This window comes from Marmota marmota, unplaced genomic scaffold (genome assembly GCF_001458135.2).
Source record: "Marmota marmota marmota unplaced genomic scaffold, marMar, whole genome shotgun sequence".
Taxonomy (NCBI): Eukaryota; Metazoa; Chordata; class Mammalia; order Rodentia; family Sciuridae; genus Marmota; species Marmota marmota.
The window spans coordinates 171,016-188,340 of record NW_026000052.1 but is presented as its reverse complement, the minus strand read 5'-3'; the positions used below and the strand labels follow the sequence as shown (position 1 = coordinate 188,340).

General features: G+C 36.2%; 1 long non-coding RNA gene across 1 annotated transcript; it reads right to left on the bottom strand.

Annotated features, from left to right (window-relative positions):
* Nucleotides 1-3,129: 3,129 nt before the first annotated feature.
* Nucleotides 3,130-5,532, bottom strand: LOC125619737. Its single transcript, XR_007351312.1, has 3 exons — nucleotides 5,428-5,532; nucleotides 4,638-4,907; nucleotides 3,130-4,586 (listed from the first exon to the last, which is right to left on the bottom strand). It is a non-coding gene; the product is annotated as an uncharacterized LOC125619737 (long non-coding RNA).
* Between the last annotated feature and the right edge of the window lie 11,793 nt (nucleotides 5,533-17,325).

Sequence of the window (17,325 nt, the reverse complement as noted above, 5' to 3'; positions counted from 1 at the left end):
GGCATGTGTGCGGCCCGGGTTCGATCCTCAGCACCACATACAAACAAAGATGTTGTGTCCTCCGAGAACTAAAATAAATAAATATTAAAAAAAAAAATCTAATGCATATACTTGAAGCAATTTAATGCTAATACCACAAGTTAAAATTTCAATGCAAATACATTCCAACACAGTGAAATTGAAGAATGTAGATATGGATTTAACTTTTATTTATCATGCTTGGTATTTCAGTATTTTCTCTAGTCTGGAAATTTCTTAGCTACTTGGAACATTGCCTCTTCCTAATTATGTCCTAACATCTTTTTTCTTTTTTTTAATATTTATTTTTTAGTTGTAGTTGGACACAATACCCCTATTTGTTTTTTTATGTGGTGCTGAGGATCGAACCCAGGGCCTCATAACTACTAAGTGAGCATGCTACCACTGAGCCATAATGCCAGTCCTGTCCCAACATCTTAAAAAACTTCAGCTACATATGTGTGTCTCTTCTCTACACAACCCTTCTCTGCATCCCTTTCAAGGTTCCCAATTTGTTTATTTCTGTGCTAAATCCATATAATTTATTTACATGTATTTTTCATTTCCCAATCTTTTTTTTAGAAGGATCATACGTGATTTATAAAGCTTTTAAATTTCATTTTAAATCTCTACATCATGGATTCATTCAAAAAAATATATTCAATTTCAGATCATCATACATGCTCATTTCCCAATCTTCATATCTCATTTGAGTTCAATATTTGATCCCATGTCTTAAAATTTTCAATAAACACAACAATTTCATTTCCAAACATCTGTTATTTTGTAAATTGCAATTATCTTCATTGAAAGTATTTGTTTCCTTGTGTTCTAGTTCCATTGCTTATTTTTCCAACAGCTCACACATCTATTTTATATTTCTAATCATACTTGTTTCCTAGAATATTTAAAATATTCAATTCTCCCTTTTGTGGTTTCTCTCCCCTCCCACTTTCTTTTGTGTTTTGTAATACTGGAGTGTGAGCTTACACTTGGAGGCATTTTATCCACGAGAACCCTGTGATGCTGCACTAAGGAGGAGGGTAGACTCTCGGTAAAAGTGTCTTGTAATTCTATGACAAGCTGTTGGTGCTACCAACCTGTGGCCATGGTAATTTAATTCTGAGGCCATTTATGTATTGCTGATTTGAATTAAAAATCTGTGTGAGGGCACATCTATAGACATGAGGTTTCAGACTTAATTTTTTCTATATCTCATGAGCTAACTGGAAGATTTGCCCTTGTTCACCTTTTCATTGGGTTTGTAGCCTTTTGAGACCTCCAACTGTAGGGAGCATTTTGAGTGCCACATGTCCCTTTTATGTACCCAAGGAATTTCCTAGTTTCCCTCTTGTGGCCATTTAAGGATTTAGGGGATCAAAAAACAAGTCAAGATCAGCCGTGGACACTCAGTTAAACTTTAAGAAGGCTAACATTTTACTCTCACTGAATGTGAAACATTAATCTGGTATTTTATTTTGTTTTATTAGAAAAATAAAATAGACATAATTATTCACAGGTAAACGGAAATAACCATCTTGATATTTTAGGCCTCAGATCATATACAGCATACATATCAAAGCTCATTCTTTAATTTCTTGGGGATTTCTTTATTCTCCTTATTGTGCATTCTTGTCTAATATCTGCCTACGGTACATAGTTCCAGCAATAAAACATTACAGTTTGCACAGGGAAAATGTGGAAATCACCATTCATTCTGGTAAGCTGACAATCAATGCCGTTCCCCCTCTAATTCACAAGTACACCTTTGAGCACCTGCAGATAATCTCCCCAGTAAGTGTGTTTCATTGTTTCTTCCAACCTACCAACTCACTGGGGTTCCATCTGAAAGACAAGTATTGCCCTTCACTACCTGCCTCCCCATATCATTCCTTTACTTCCCTCTATGTAAAATATGCACTATTTTAAGAATGACCACATTTTAAAATCTGCAACAGGATAATTTTTAAAGGACTTCTGAATGTTTAAAAAAATTTTAATATTGAGACTTTAGTTATCTTATTTTTTTTTCTTTTATTAGAATAGAAGCAAAGAGTCTTTACTCATTCAGGCATGATATTTACAAATTTTACTTGTAAATATATTTATTGGGAAATAGTATTCAAAATAAATTGTCACCAAAATAATAATCAGACTAATTGATACACTGAACCTAAAATCTGTTTGAGATCATAAAATGCAATGAAAAAAGTTGTTATTATGCAAAATATGATTTCTTTTACTTTTTTTATTAGTTGAAGTAACACTGATACTTCCTATTATGTGTTAAAAATTCCTTAGGGACACACATTTGTGATTTTTCTTCTACTAAATGGCTTGGCTCTTTACTTGAAAACTATGAAGATTCACCTCCTTCATGCTCCAGGTGAATGTGGGTTTGAACTACTCGACCAACCACATCTCAGTCCTCTAGTACCACCTTTTCAGGGCTACCATAACTCAGTCACAGTACTGGAGGCCACCTGAACTCTAAGGACCTCATTTTGATGCTAAAGACACTGGCAGTCCCTAGTCCAGGTGTCAGTGAGGGTGGGTAAAAGTGAATGGTGCACAGGTGGGGAGGGGCACTTCCTCCTCCACAGAGGCAAGGTAAAATGGAGGTGACATCAAATCAGTTGCAAAGATGCTTCTTCTTTTCAACATGTTCTTTCAAACCCATCAGCTGTCACCATTAGACCACTACTGAGAATCTGGAATGGGACTCCTCCTGTAATACACAGCAGCACTGCTCATGATGGCTCCTGGTTAGAGGAGCTCTCTGCTTCAGCTAACAACATTGCAGCTTGCAAACATACCAACTGCATTTATCACCAACCAGCCCTGGACCAGTGGCTGAAGTATGTGCAAAGAATCAGTACCAACCACCTTTTTCCTTTTTTAAAATGTGCTGCAAACTTATCCCTAGGGAGCAGATATTTTAACATATATTTGATATACATGTTCCAAAATTCTATTTTCAAAACATAATTATTCAATATTTATTCTTTCATAGATTGAACAGCAAAGAAATCCTTATATACAAATGAACAATTTTGTGTTTATATTGGAGTTCATAATTTTATTTATAAATTAAGAATTAATAAGTGTTTTTAAAGGTACAGAATGCCTTTAACTCCATTCAAGATTTATTTCACCAAGAGGATTTCTACAGAGAATGATTTAAAAAGACATCAAAAGGAATCAGAGGCTGAAATGAAGAGAAATAGGAAAGGTATCACTGGACAAGGAATACTGCTCTACTTCCTCAAGTATGTTGGCCCTGGTCTGATTCTCTTCACAATGTGGTGACTAAATACTATTCCACTGTATCAACACTGTCACACTTCCTCTTCAGCCACCTATGGTTGTGCCACTGAAACTCTAATACAGCGACCTGGAAGATGGTGGAAGACAAAAAGTATCTTTATAACACTGACATTCCCTATTGTGTGTTCAAAATTGCTCAGAGACACATATTTATTTCTTTTTTATTCTTTTTCCTTTATGGCATGGCTTGGCTCTTTACTTGGAACTGTAAAGATTCACCTTCTTGGTGCCCAACCTTTCCTCTCAAGGCCAGTTGCAAAACCAAAAAAAAAATTTTTTCGTTAAATTATGGCTCTAGTCTTGCTCTTCCTGAGTCTCCTCTTATGATTATTCAAGGTATTGTTTTTCCAATACTTCCTGAGAATTTGTTTCATAAAAATTTCTGGAAATAAAATGGAACTGTATTTTGAATGTCGTCTGCCCATCTACCCTGACATTATTTGCTCCCTGTACCACAGTCATCCTGTGGGGTTCTCACTCTGAAGCATTATAAGGAAGGCTCCAGTTGAAGACTTCGGTTGGCATTACTCCTTCTGAACAAGAGTAGCATCCAATGTTCTGCACACCTATTTACATTGATTGATGATATAAAGCCAATTAGTGCAGGGATTTGAAGGAATTTTAGGCTATAGTAGCTGCCTATCTTATCTTCAGTTTAGAGCTTCTGGGATACATGGGTCTGTAACAGAATTTGTTTGAATTAAATGTCTACTAAAAATTCTCCAGAGACAGCATGTAAAAAATTCACATATTTTGAGTGTGTATCATGTACTGCCTTAATTTCTTTAAAAAGTGTTTAACAAATTTAAAATTCATTTCTCTGTCCATCTTTTCTCCTAAGCCCAACAAAATACTTGGTTGAGTCACTCTTGTTCTTTTAAATATGTACATAGAAATGATAATAATCAAACAAACACTTGCAAATCACTAGGAACACACTGGTCCTTCATGCAGTAATTCTTTACCTATCTGGGCACTGCTACACTTATGGAATAGACTACATGAATTTGACTCCCTGACTCACTGGGTGATTTTTTTTTTCTTTTTGACTGTTATTTATTAACTAACAGTCAGAAAAAACTACTCAATTTGCCTCATTTTCTCTGTTTAAGTGACTCAACTTTGATTGTTCTATAGCATTGATTTATTCTCCAGGAGCCAACTTTCTCATTCTTCTGGGAATATACAATCTTAATTCAGTGATCTATGTGGTAGCAATTGACTAACAATAAGTACTAAGCCTCCCAGAACTAACAATAAGTACTAAGCCTCCCAGAACTAACAATAAGTACTAAGACTCCCAGCAGTAACTATAAATTCAAAACACTGCAGAGCTGTGAATAAGCAGCATTTACTTCACATGCTTTATAGATGCTACACTACTATATCTTAGAGAGATGAGTATCTTACTTCTAAAAATTCAGAAAGATCCTAGGATACCCCAAACTCAAGCTGCTAAGTAACAGACTTGAAATAAAACCTCAGAGAACACAGACCAGCATCCAGAAAACCAACGAGGTTTCATCAAGGCAGCAGGGTTTGACATATTCACAAATTGGATGCTTCAAAGAAAGAAGATATAAAACTCATGATAGAATTTTACAGGATAAACTAAAAATAAATAATCAGGCATCCACAGAATTACCTGGAGTCCTGAAAGAAATATACAACACTAACTCTGTTCTCTAATTACCAAGTATCCACAACACTAATTGCATTCAGTCTGAGAGAGAATTTCATGGAGTAATCACCCTCAAATAACTAAGTCATTCTGTGAGCAATATTTTCTGAGATGATACACAAGTGGGGCAACACTGCCCCTCATAGTGCATGAACACTGCATACCAAGGGCCTCATCAGAAGATCTTTATCACTCAGTTCCCCAAATGAGGCTGAGAAGAGACTCCAGACCACTCACAGCTTTCAGAAAAGAGGAGCAGCTATTGCCCTGGCTCCTTGTGCCCAGGCAAAAGCCTCTTTCCAGGCTGTGACCTTGGTGCTGTGGATACAGGAGTCTCATGAATCTACAGCTGCTTTCTGCAAGCTCCCAGGAAGTAAAGTCTGCAATAGCTGAAGACTTACCAAGGTGAGCTGAAAGCCTTGATTTCCTGCAGTGGAAAGCCAGCTCCTGTTGGCTGTGGTCTGCCTGGTTAATTACGGCCTGCAGTTGGTCCCTGCAGGCCATGTAATTGAAAATAACAGGCTGTGGGCTTTCTCCCATGAGAGGTTTTGACTCAGATGGGAGCCATTATGCTGCACTCAAGTCCATGCAGGGTCTTGTGGGCAGAAAGGGGTGGAGAGGGAGGAAGCAGAACATGACTAGGCTGAAATGAGTATAAACATCAGAGGCATCTCTTATCTTAATTAAGGTTTTTTAATCATCAAATCTCTTTGAGATTAAGATCATCATAACTGGAATTCTTAAGATATCAATATTAAAATTTGAAATTTACATTACCATATATTTGCAGTAATTATATTTGGTGAAATCTGTTTGACAATTTAGTCAACATTACAAAAGGGTCCATTTCTGAATTTCTGTGATCTAACACCACAAATTATGAATATTTATCTTTTTAATAATCATAGTCCTTTCTGAAGTGAGTACCTTTTTTCTGAAATAATCAAATATATGTATAACAGATATATCTGAGGAATAAAAAGGCTATATGATCATGAAACACTATATAAAATATTTATTTTGAGGTGCTGAATTAAACTCAGGGTTTTGTGGATACTAGGAAAATGTTCTACTTCTGATCTACAGCTCCAGCCCTAAAATAAATATTTTTGACTAAAACTGACCAAAAAGCTATCAGCAACTCATTCTGCAGCCAACACTAAAATACACAAGACATTTGATCATCTAATATATCTATTCCTGGTAATAACCATAGGGACACAAACATCAGATGCAAAATTCTGACAGATTTCTGTTATATTATCTCTATATATTTCCTATTTCTTAATGAAAAAAATCAGAAAAAATTAAAATGCCTTCCAAAATGTTTACAGAAGAAAAAAACTTTTGACTTCTTTCACTTTCTCCCCAATTCATCTTATATCATAAACCTATAAAAGTTTACACAGTATAAAAGGCCTAAATTTCAGTGGTATAAAGTAGACTTGAAGTTGCCTTAACTCTTGCCGATAATACCAAGTCACATGACCATCTCTGTATAATGTGAACTCGGTAAAAATGATGAGTTTTTCTCTATGTAAAAACATTCCAAGTTACAGAAGACACAAAATAGCTGTGCAGAGTTTGTGCTGCTATATGAACAAATGCAATGCTATCACTTCTACCATGAACAAGATTAAAATACCAAAACAATATTGAAGGAACCCTCTGAGAAGTCCCCACAGGACCCTGCCCCTGCTGTGGGGACCCAATGCCTGTCTCATTTTCCATACCATGTAGCAAGGGACAAATCTTACAGCCACACTGCTGTTTACACAGGCCAAAAATGCAGCAGATACAATCAGAAATCCAAGAACTCCAATGGCCAGGGCAAAGAACTCTGTGTCAAAGCCTGTGAAGAGCAAGGTTACAAAAATATCCAAAAACTAGCAAGAACTGGAACAAACTGAACTAGCAGGACTAATGTCCATTTTATATTCAATTGCATTAGAATAAAAGACTTAAGAGGTTATCTCACTCTCTCTGTTGGCTAACGGAGGCTGTGAGCATTCCCTTAGCCTCTTGAATTCCATAGTTTGGTTTTTTTCCCCTTTAGTCATATTTTTACTGGGCAATTTGTATTAAGTCATCTAGGCATTTAGTTTCTGTGATTACCTACTCCACCTGCAGAAGGATTTACCAGTGTTAAAGAAAATAGGTAGAAGACTGTGTGAGGCTTGGGAGCTCATCAATTACAATGTCATACTGTCATTTAGTTTCATGGTTTTTGACATATCAAAAAATGATGTGCCTAAACAGATCATATAGACGAGTGGCCAGTGTGATAGATTTATGATCTTGCACGGTTAAAATATAAGAAATCTCTTCCTTCAAGTACAGAAGAGGAGAAGCCTGATGATAATCTCTCAAACTATTCTCCTGAAAAAAAAAATCATAATTTAAATGATTGCCCTTTCTAGTGATATTATTTAAAAGACCCCAAGTAAGACACACCATTTCCACAACACATTACTTTCACAAACTCAAAAAAAATACTACCTATCAGAGAACTTTGAGATCACATAATTTGTCCTTTGTTTTCAAGGATGAGCAAACAGACCAAATAATTAAAGAGAACAACAGCTTGGAACAACAGATAGCTGCTCTGTAGTCTGAATAGCAAATTAAAACTGAAGAAATTAATTGTAATTGTGAACAAATTTTTAAAGGATTTTTGAACTATCCTTAAATCCCACCACATGAAAACATGTTCCTCCAACTCACGGGAGCCCCTTTCGTCTGCACTCATAGGGTGACCACTGGAGGCTCCTAATCCACCCTCTAAAGTTCAGGTAAATAAACTTGCAGCTAATTTAACTTGATGATTTGGTTTGATTAAGCCATATACAAACAACAACACTGATCCCATATCATACAACATCCACTGATTTCTGTTTATTCTGCTAAAGTATGTCTGCTTTCCGATTTTTGAAACTTTCTACACTGAGTAATACACCTTCAAGCTATATAAGGAACATTTACAGGAAAAAAAGTGGCTTGATGACAAAGAAACATGTTTATTTTATGCATTCAGATAAACATACATTCAAAGCATACCTGCTATGCTCACGTCCACCTCCCCAAAAAGAAAGAAGAAATATTTCATTAAAAAATATGATATCAATCATGGAAATTGATTCTGTCACTTTGGGAATTGATTCAAGAAAAGGTACATAAAAAAAGAAGTCCAATACATTTCTACACATTACCTCTTTGGAGATGAAGCCACCTGCCTACATTTCCTCTGATGGGAAAGCATGTACAAGTTCAGAGAAGAGTAGGACAGTAGTGTGTCCAGATGATTTTTACCAAGTTCACATGTAACTTGTCATATTCTATCTTAAAATGAAGAACTGGTCAAGAAACTTGCGCTCAATATCATTAATAGGGACTCGCTAATAAAATCACTAGCAGCTATCCTGCATCTACAAGGGAAAGTTGGTCCCAGTATTGTGCCTCTGAGAAGTATAGCCCCATGCCAGCTTTCTCAGAAGTTCTTCCACTATGTTCCTCTTCATAGAGAAGCAGAGGTTAGAGATGATGTTATCCTTTATTCAGCTCAATTCTTACTCTACAGATGAGAAAATGGAGGCCTAGAAAAATTTACTTGCCCAGCCTAACAAAATAATTCAACTCCACTACACATTTCTGGGTAACCTAGGGCTAGTCACTGAGCTTTCTGAATTAGTAAAGATGTTCAAAGATGGCAGAGGTCTGAGGACTTCCTAGGTACCTTCTACAACTAAGCCCTATCCTATATTCCGTATGACAAAACTCCAGGAGGAAATAGAAAATAGAACTAGATCATGGACATTCATGTGCACATAAAGACACTGGTCAACCCACTCCTGTTTATGCCCTAAATCTCTGAACTACTGGGCCCCACCACATTGTCCATTGGTCAAAACCAAGAATGATTTGGTATCTGTGCCTTACTGAGTTGAAGGCTGTCAGCTCTTAGTGATAGCTTTCAGGCTCTAAGTGATGGCCTTAAGATCCCAGCTCTGACCCCAGAGCCCTGGGAAAGCACAGGGGTGGCACCTGACATGTCCCCACAATGTGTGGGTCCTTCTAAATCAGTATTTATATTAGGGCCCTTTAAGGACTGCCCTTCTTGTCATAGTTCTGAAGTCTTGAGACTTTTCATGATTTACCTGAATATTTTCAGCACAGGTAGGTAGATGCTATGAGATGCACCTAGGTATCCCTATCACTCATCAGCTCTCTTCTGCAAAGACACTTTAAAAGCTTTCTGTTCAGTACAGCCTCATTTCCATGGACATTCAAAGGGTAGTCATTCCACTTTAAAAAAATTTATGAGGCTCTACTCATTCAAACATGTGGTTGCTTACTATTGTGCTTAGAAGGATTTCTGCTTTCTTGATATCTTTTCAGGCCTGGAATATTCCAAATGCTCAGTTAACATCAGATGGTATTATTATTAGTGTCACCCTTTGGATTTCAACCTTCCAAATGCCATTATATCAAAACCATTTGTTGATGGAGTACTATGTATATACTTATAAAATTAGATATGGACAGAACACCATGTCTTTGTCAGTAGAAAACTGTGGCTTATTATCTATAATCTTAGAAAAGAAAAAAAAATGAATTTCTCTGAGCCTCAATTTCTATGTTTATTAAATGAAGAGACTGGGTCAAGAGGCACCTAAAGATCCAAAGTTATCATTCTATACATGTTAGACTATTAAGGCAACCTAGACAGGTTCTGAGCATTTATACTTTGTTGTTCAACAGTCTCATTTCATGGTAAGGCTGTGGCATTTGTTGTTGTTGTTGTTGTTGCCGTTGGAAGAAAGAACAGCAAAACAAAATCACAGTCCATCAGGGCAGTAAATAGTAGTAATAATAGGAATACCAAATTATAGCTAACTTATAATTACCTTAGTATCACCTAGAGTTGATATTTTTCTGAACATTATCTCAGAATGTGCAGTGTCAAATTCTCCAGTGGTTAAAGTACCTGTTTCTATACAGCTAGGGTAATACAGAAACAGCTCCTCAAAGGAGGGTTGTTCTGTTTTGGTTGGTGAAAGAATTTTGAGGAGGAGAGGAACACACAGATACAGTTACAGAGGAATGGACAAGAGCTGTACGTTCAGAGAGGCCGTGGCTCACACCAATTAAGTTAGGGTAGCTGTTATCCACTAGACTTGATAATTTAGTTCTTCTGAGCTCTTATACTTGTAAAAGCAGATGTCAAATAGGAAGAGTCAAGAATTTTTGTACAACATATATTTATTGCTCTCTACCATACAATTATTTTATAACTGGTTCTCTAGGTATTACATACTCATTGTTGCACATGAATACATGGTTACATGAAGTATGTATGATTTAGAAACATTTATTATCTTCCAGAAAAATTCATGTGCTTATGTGAATCTAAGCAAGACACCCAGAGTAGAGTGGCAGTTTCCGGGCTTGAGCAAGGGGGAAATGGAGAGATGGTGGTCAAAGGGTACAAAGTTTCAGATATGAAGAATAAATCAGCTCTGATAATGTAATATGTAGTATGGTGACTATAATAACAGCACTGTAGTGTTTAGATGCTATTTACTAAGAGAGTAAATCTCAACTGTTTCACCAAAGAAAAGAAAGAATGAAAGAAAGAATTATAAAAGGCATAAGGTGATAACTATGCTAATTGCTTAACAAGGGCAAGCATTTCACCATGTATACACATTTCACAACATCTGGTTGTATATTTTAAATATATATCACTTTATTTGTCAATTATACCTCAATAAATCTGGAGAATAAAATAAAATATTTTAGAAAGATTCAAAAGAAAGAGGACATTTTCATAGATCTAGAAAGTGAATAGAGGGCTCAGAAGGAAGCTCAGTTGTAAAGTATTGGTCTAGCACATGTGAAGCTGCAAGCTCCATCTCCATCACTCTAGGAAAAAATAGTGAAGATTCTCTGAAGTCTTTCACATTTATTGATGTAATAAAACTCATTTATCCTTTTTCCTTTTAGACTAATAAGCAAAGACATATCAATTATTATTTTATAAGGAAGGAACATTTGCAGAAAATTTGAACACCGCTTTTTTTATTTAAAGAAATAATGGTTATAAACTTCCTAAATATGGGGGAGAAATGAATATTGAAATTCAAAAAGTTCAATGTGTTATGATATCATGAATCCAGAGAAATACAAACAAAAACAGAATGCAATCAACATGTCAACTCTCAGAGGCAAAGAAATAACTTTAAAAGGAGAACATCAAATACAAGGTAATATTTAAAGGAATATTAGTGGATTATTAACCAAAGTAATCACAGTGTTGGCATCAAAACAACAGTAATGAAAGTAAACTTTACAACCATAATAAAATACCCACCAAAACTGTCCTTCCACACCACATTTTACCTGTTTTCCAACATTTTCTTAATATTTCTTGGCCATTACATTAAATCACAATGCACATCTAAACAAGCATGCCAACTAAGTAAATGCTTGACTTTCTTAATTTTGGTTTTGCGCACAACAAAGACTCATAGGAATTTAACTACTACAGAAGAGCTTAACATACCTGTCACAAGAGCTGGTCCCAGAGGGCCACTTCCATCTGAATCAATGTAGTAGAGGCCTGAAGAATTTCTGCTGTGCTTGTAGGCTTCAGATGACCATTTGTACAGAGCTACAAAGAAGACACAGTGATACAGAGGGCTTTGAGAACATGGACCCCTCCATGTTGCTCATGGAGTAGAATTTTTCTCCCACAAGACTCATCCTGCATTATTCTTGATCACGTCTTGTTTAGGAGAGTGTCCTTTCATCTCAATTATGCAGCAGGAAGATTCAGAAGCACATAGTGAAAGATTTGGGGATATCACTATAAACAGAATCCTACACAAACTTACAAAATCAAGCAAATTAGACTTATTCTAGTCTAGTCCAAGGATCTCAAGTGCATTGGCTTAACCTGCCTAAATACTGTTATTATCTAATGATGATTGATTTTTTTACACTTTACTCAGTAATCACACCTTTTGCTTACTTAAAACAATTTATATGTTAAAACAAATTTTACAGAGAGTTGGAAACTCTTCATGCCATTTTTAAGTTCATTTTAAAAAGATACTTTCTTAAATGCTTTGCAAATGATTATCAAAAAAATGAAATTTAAAAAACCAAAATATTTTTGTCTCTTTTTAATTTTAATTTATCCTGATTCACAACTGATAAATGCTTTGCTATGTACAAGGAAAGTGATTAAAATCACCAGATGGTGAACCTAGTTAATATTTAGCATAATTTTAAATGAGTAGTCAACCTATGACATTTCCTGTGTGGGTCAAACATTGCCTTGATTGGAAAACCTCAAATACAGGCCACAGCTGCCAGGAAAGAAATGTAAAAGCATCAGATGAGGTGTCCACACAGACAAACTTGGGCAGTGGTTATGCAAGTGACATAAAGACAAGAGATCCTAGTAGGACTGAGGATACAAACTTAGGCCATTCCACAGTGACTGCTCTCCCTGCCTCTTTGTATGTATATGTTGATGTGTATATATACACATATAAATATATATCCACATACACAGTATGCATTTATATAGTACTGTGTATTTATATATGTATAAATATATGTATCTGCATATATTATATATGTACACATATGTGACATATATATATAGTTTAACATTATATATTCCCCTCATTTCAAATAGTTAAGAATGACCAAGGGATGTATATAGAAATTACTTTTCTCTCATCTTACAGAATAAGGAGGACAAAGGAATGTCTGTTCAGTTTAAGGATATTACAAAAGAAATATATATATATATATATATATATATATATAGAGAGAGAGAGAGAGAGAGAGAGAGAGAGAGAGAGAGAGAGAAGGGTCCAATGTGTCAAATCAGAGAACTCCAAATCAAGAGTCCAACTAATACCATCACCAACTGATGGAAGTACAGAAAACATGGATCCTTCCCCATCATGCTTGAATTTTGGCCACTTACATTCCATGAAAAAATAAACATGCTAATAACCACCTAGGAAAATAGCGCAGAGTGATGCATGCACACACTTGGGCTGGTGTTCAAATTGCCTATAAGAACGAAGGGAGAGGAAGAATGATTGTGGAAAAAAATTAATCTAAATGGGAATGTATGTATGCATTAATTTTATACTTGGAACTCCAATCCCTGTCCTGTACTCTACCAAAAAATAATGGCCCCATGATCACTTGGTTTTGATTTGGCATTATCCAAGTTTATTTTGGAATACCATTAGAAGAATGACAATAAAATTGAATCAGTTAACAAACCAAATCATGGGCCATAGGGGGAAGATCCTTCACATTTATCAGTCAATTTTTTTTCCTCAGTGTTGCATGGAATTATGTTTAGATCAGCTACTGATAACAAACACATTTAGTAGGTATCTGCTTTGTCTAAGATACTTTTCTACTGTGATGGGAGAGGTTGTGAGTAAAAGAAACTATCTCAGTTCTAACTCTGCGATTGTGGCCACATCCTTAGCCCAAAGTTTCCGAGATCAGATTTCCAGTCCCTTTTAAGTGAGGATTTCCTTAGCAAATTCTTATCTAGCAAAGTAAAAGTAAGTGGACACACAAATGAAACCGATCACTGGATATATAATGGGGTAGGTCACCTTCTTTTGCTTCTCCATGGAACTCCCACATCTGGAACCCAGGGGTGTAATTCCAAACTGACACTAGATCCCTGGGATTCATTTCCTACAAAGTTAGATTTATGACAATCCATTCTCTGCATTACGTCTCACAGTTTATATGGGAATAGAATTCATTCACATGGAATAGTTGGGTTTCCCCTGCGAGTCCTGGGTATTAAACCCAGGGTCTTACACATACTAGGAAAGTGTTCCACCACTAAGCTATATCCCCAGTCCTGTGTAGTTTTTATTTTGAGTCAAGGTCTCACTAAGTTGCTGCGGCTCTTGTTCGGTTGAACTTACTGTCATCTTGTCTCATTTTCTCACAGGTATGTACTAATGCACCAGGTCCATGGAAGGGTTTTTAATGGTACAATGGTAGTATTTCCCCAGTAGGAGGGACTGAAGGAGGCAGTCTTGAAATGTCTTGCTCCTCCTGTAAAGACCAAGGAAGAGGGAAAGTTCTGTGGAGACAGGACTCCAAACATCAGGAGTGATACACAGATTTAAAACAAAGAAATAAACAAAAATTCTAAAATGAACAGAGATAAAAGTTAATAATTAGAAAAACATGAGAATTCCAGGCGCTCTGTCATACTAGAAGCTAATAATTAGTGGTCAATAAAGTTAGCTTGAAAACTGACAGAATAATTCTTGAGGAAGAAGATGGGTGCAGCTAACAGTGCTGGCTCCAGGCTCAGAGCTGTGAGTTGCTGTCAATCTCCTCAGCCTCCTTCCTCCCTCATGTGCAAAGTATAGATAGTAATGACTTTACCTCCTGTGCTTGTTTTGAGGATTCAAGGAGTTAAAACATGCAGAGGACTAGAATTGGGCAGGCATATGGTAAATTCTGCAGATGAGTTAATTCTTTCCATCTCCTTCACCATCAAACAAGAGCAAGACTGGACAGGACCTGTAAGTTTACCTGTTTTCTCTTCATCATCGAGAGCTACTGCCACATTTGCACCCTATCTGGTACTTCTGAGGTGTCCTCATTCAACTTCATGTTGACATCCTGGCCACACCTTGTCTTTGGAAGACAAGAACTGAGAGCTATATGTGTGCTCAGATTGAGGAACAGAAAAGATAGCACACTGTGTTTTCTGGTTGCAGTTTATTTATTTTTAACTTCCCATTATATTTTATTTTACTACACTTCCATTTGCTGGTTCTTTTTTCACTTTTTCCCCTATGCTGTTGTATTTGATACTATTAATTTTTAAGGCTACTTTAAAATTATTGAGAAATAAAATTGATCAAAATTAAACCAGCCAAAAATGAGTTTGTGAAAGACTATTGCTTCCCGTTTTCTGGTACATAGGTGCGCAGACACAAACACATATGCACCAAATAATGAATGGGATATCAGAACAGAAAGGAGAGGCAGTGGGTAGTGGAACTTACAGGAATTGCATGTGGTTCCCACATAGCCAATGTGAGTGTAGGTGCAAGAGAAAGTGTCCCAAGACTGGGAACATTTACCCCCGTGTTCACAGTAGCTGGGCAAACACCTAAAGAGGTATAGACACACTTCTGTTTCCACATTCAGTCATAATAAAATGTCCATCTCACACTAGTATAGTAAAGGAAAAGATGAAGGACAACAGTCAACAGAAACATTTCAACAGGACCAATGACTGTGGAGTCTATTCTCAAGGTCAACTAACTTTCAACCACAAGTCAGTAAGTGCAGTACATGCTACCAATTCTCATGCATTTGTGACAGGTACATTTTCAATGCTTCTCTTTGTCAGAAAAATGTTCTGCTTCTCACAAAATCATAAGATTGATTTCATACATGATCAGGATATAAGCTGCTTACAATGACCATAGACAGATACACATTTCCACTCCATCCTTTCACACCCTTGTGATGTGACACTGCAGATGTTTTCATACACAGGCACAGACTACATCTTGGCCTTGAATCTGAGTTGAGCATGTGACCAACTTTGGCCAAAGGACATTTTAATAACAGCACAATATTTAGTAATCAGGCACAAAAAAGGACAGTTCTCTTTTTTAAACCTCAAATATGTTTCTGGTATGTATGAAAAATGAAGGTTTTTGGCCTAAAAGCACAATAATGTAAATCAAGAATCAATACATGGGACAGAGTCAAACTATAAAGCTTCTTCTCAGCAAAGGAAACAATCAATAATATGAAGAGAAAGCCTACAGAGTGGGAGAAAGTCTCTGCCACACACACGAGACAGAGCACTAATCTCCAGGATATATAAAGATATATAAAGAACTCAACAACAACAACAACAAAATAAATAAATAACCCAACAATAAATGGGCTAAGGAGCTGATATACAGTCAATCAACAAATATATGAAAAAATATTCAACATCTGTCGTAACTAGAGAAATGCAAATCAAAACTACTCTAAGATTTCATCTCACTCTATTCAGAATGGCAGTTATCAAGAATACAAACAATAAGTTTTGGTGAGGATGTGGGGAAAAGGTACACTCATACATTGCTGGTGGGACTGACTGCAAATGGGTGCAACCACTTTGGAAAGCAATATGGAAACTCCTTACAAAATTTGGAATGAAACCACCATTTGACCCAGCTATCCCACTCCTTGGTTAAAGTTTTATAAGGATAGAAACTGAAGTTATTTATCTTTTATTTATTTTTTTTATTTTTGGGGGAAGGGAGTTAGGGATTGACTCAGTGGCACTCAACCACTGAGGCACATCCCAGCCTTATTTTGTATTATTTTTATTTAGATTTATGCTGTCATTGAGTTCCTTAGCACTTTACTTTTGCTGAAGCTGGCTTTGAATTCATGTCCTCCTACCTCAGCCTCCCAAGTTGCTAGGATTATGGGCATGCACCACAGTGCCCAGCCAGAAGTCATTTAATAGCCCAGTGGAGACATAATCTCCAAATAAAATATGGTCTTACTTCCTGTTGAGTTCAGTTTACATCTAATTATCATATTTTAGTATTTGTTGTCCAATGAGCACATAAAGTCCTACAAGTGATTTTCAAACCAGTTTTCTCCTTTCTGCTTGATCTCTCACTAGTGACTTGGTTTTAGGGATTCATAATTCTCTTATGTAGGTCATATTTCTAATGTGACCCCCCCCCCAAAAAAAAAAAATCATAGATCCTGCTCTGGAGAGTTAGAAGAGCTAAAACAAGAATAAGACTATTTAGGTTAGATGCTTAAAATATATTTGACGACATTAACTCTGAAATAGGGTTCAGAAAGAAACTGTGTAACCCTAGAGCTAGGAGAACAACTCTAAATGAAAAAATAAAATCTCTTTTAATCTTTCCATGTAATGCTTCTAACTTAAAAATTGTGGTAAAAAATTGTAATCAGTCTTATTTTTCATCTATATCAAATTTAAGCATCAAATATCAGGAGAAATTTACCTTTATTTTGTTTAAGGGGAGAAAATAGTACATATTGCATTGTAGAAGTTTAAAAAGCCATTCAACCTGGATGGAAGCTCAGTACACAGCACTTGCTTGGCATGTGCAAGGCCCTGGGTTCACAGTCTACAGCATCACGCTCCCAAAAAGAAAGAAAAAAAGTGTTTTATAATAGTGATGGCTACCAAAAAAGCTCTCTCTCTCTCTCTCTCTCTCTCTCTCTCT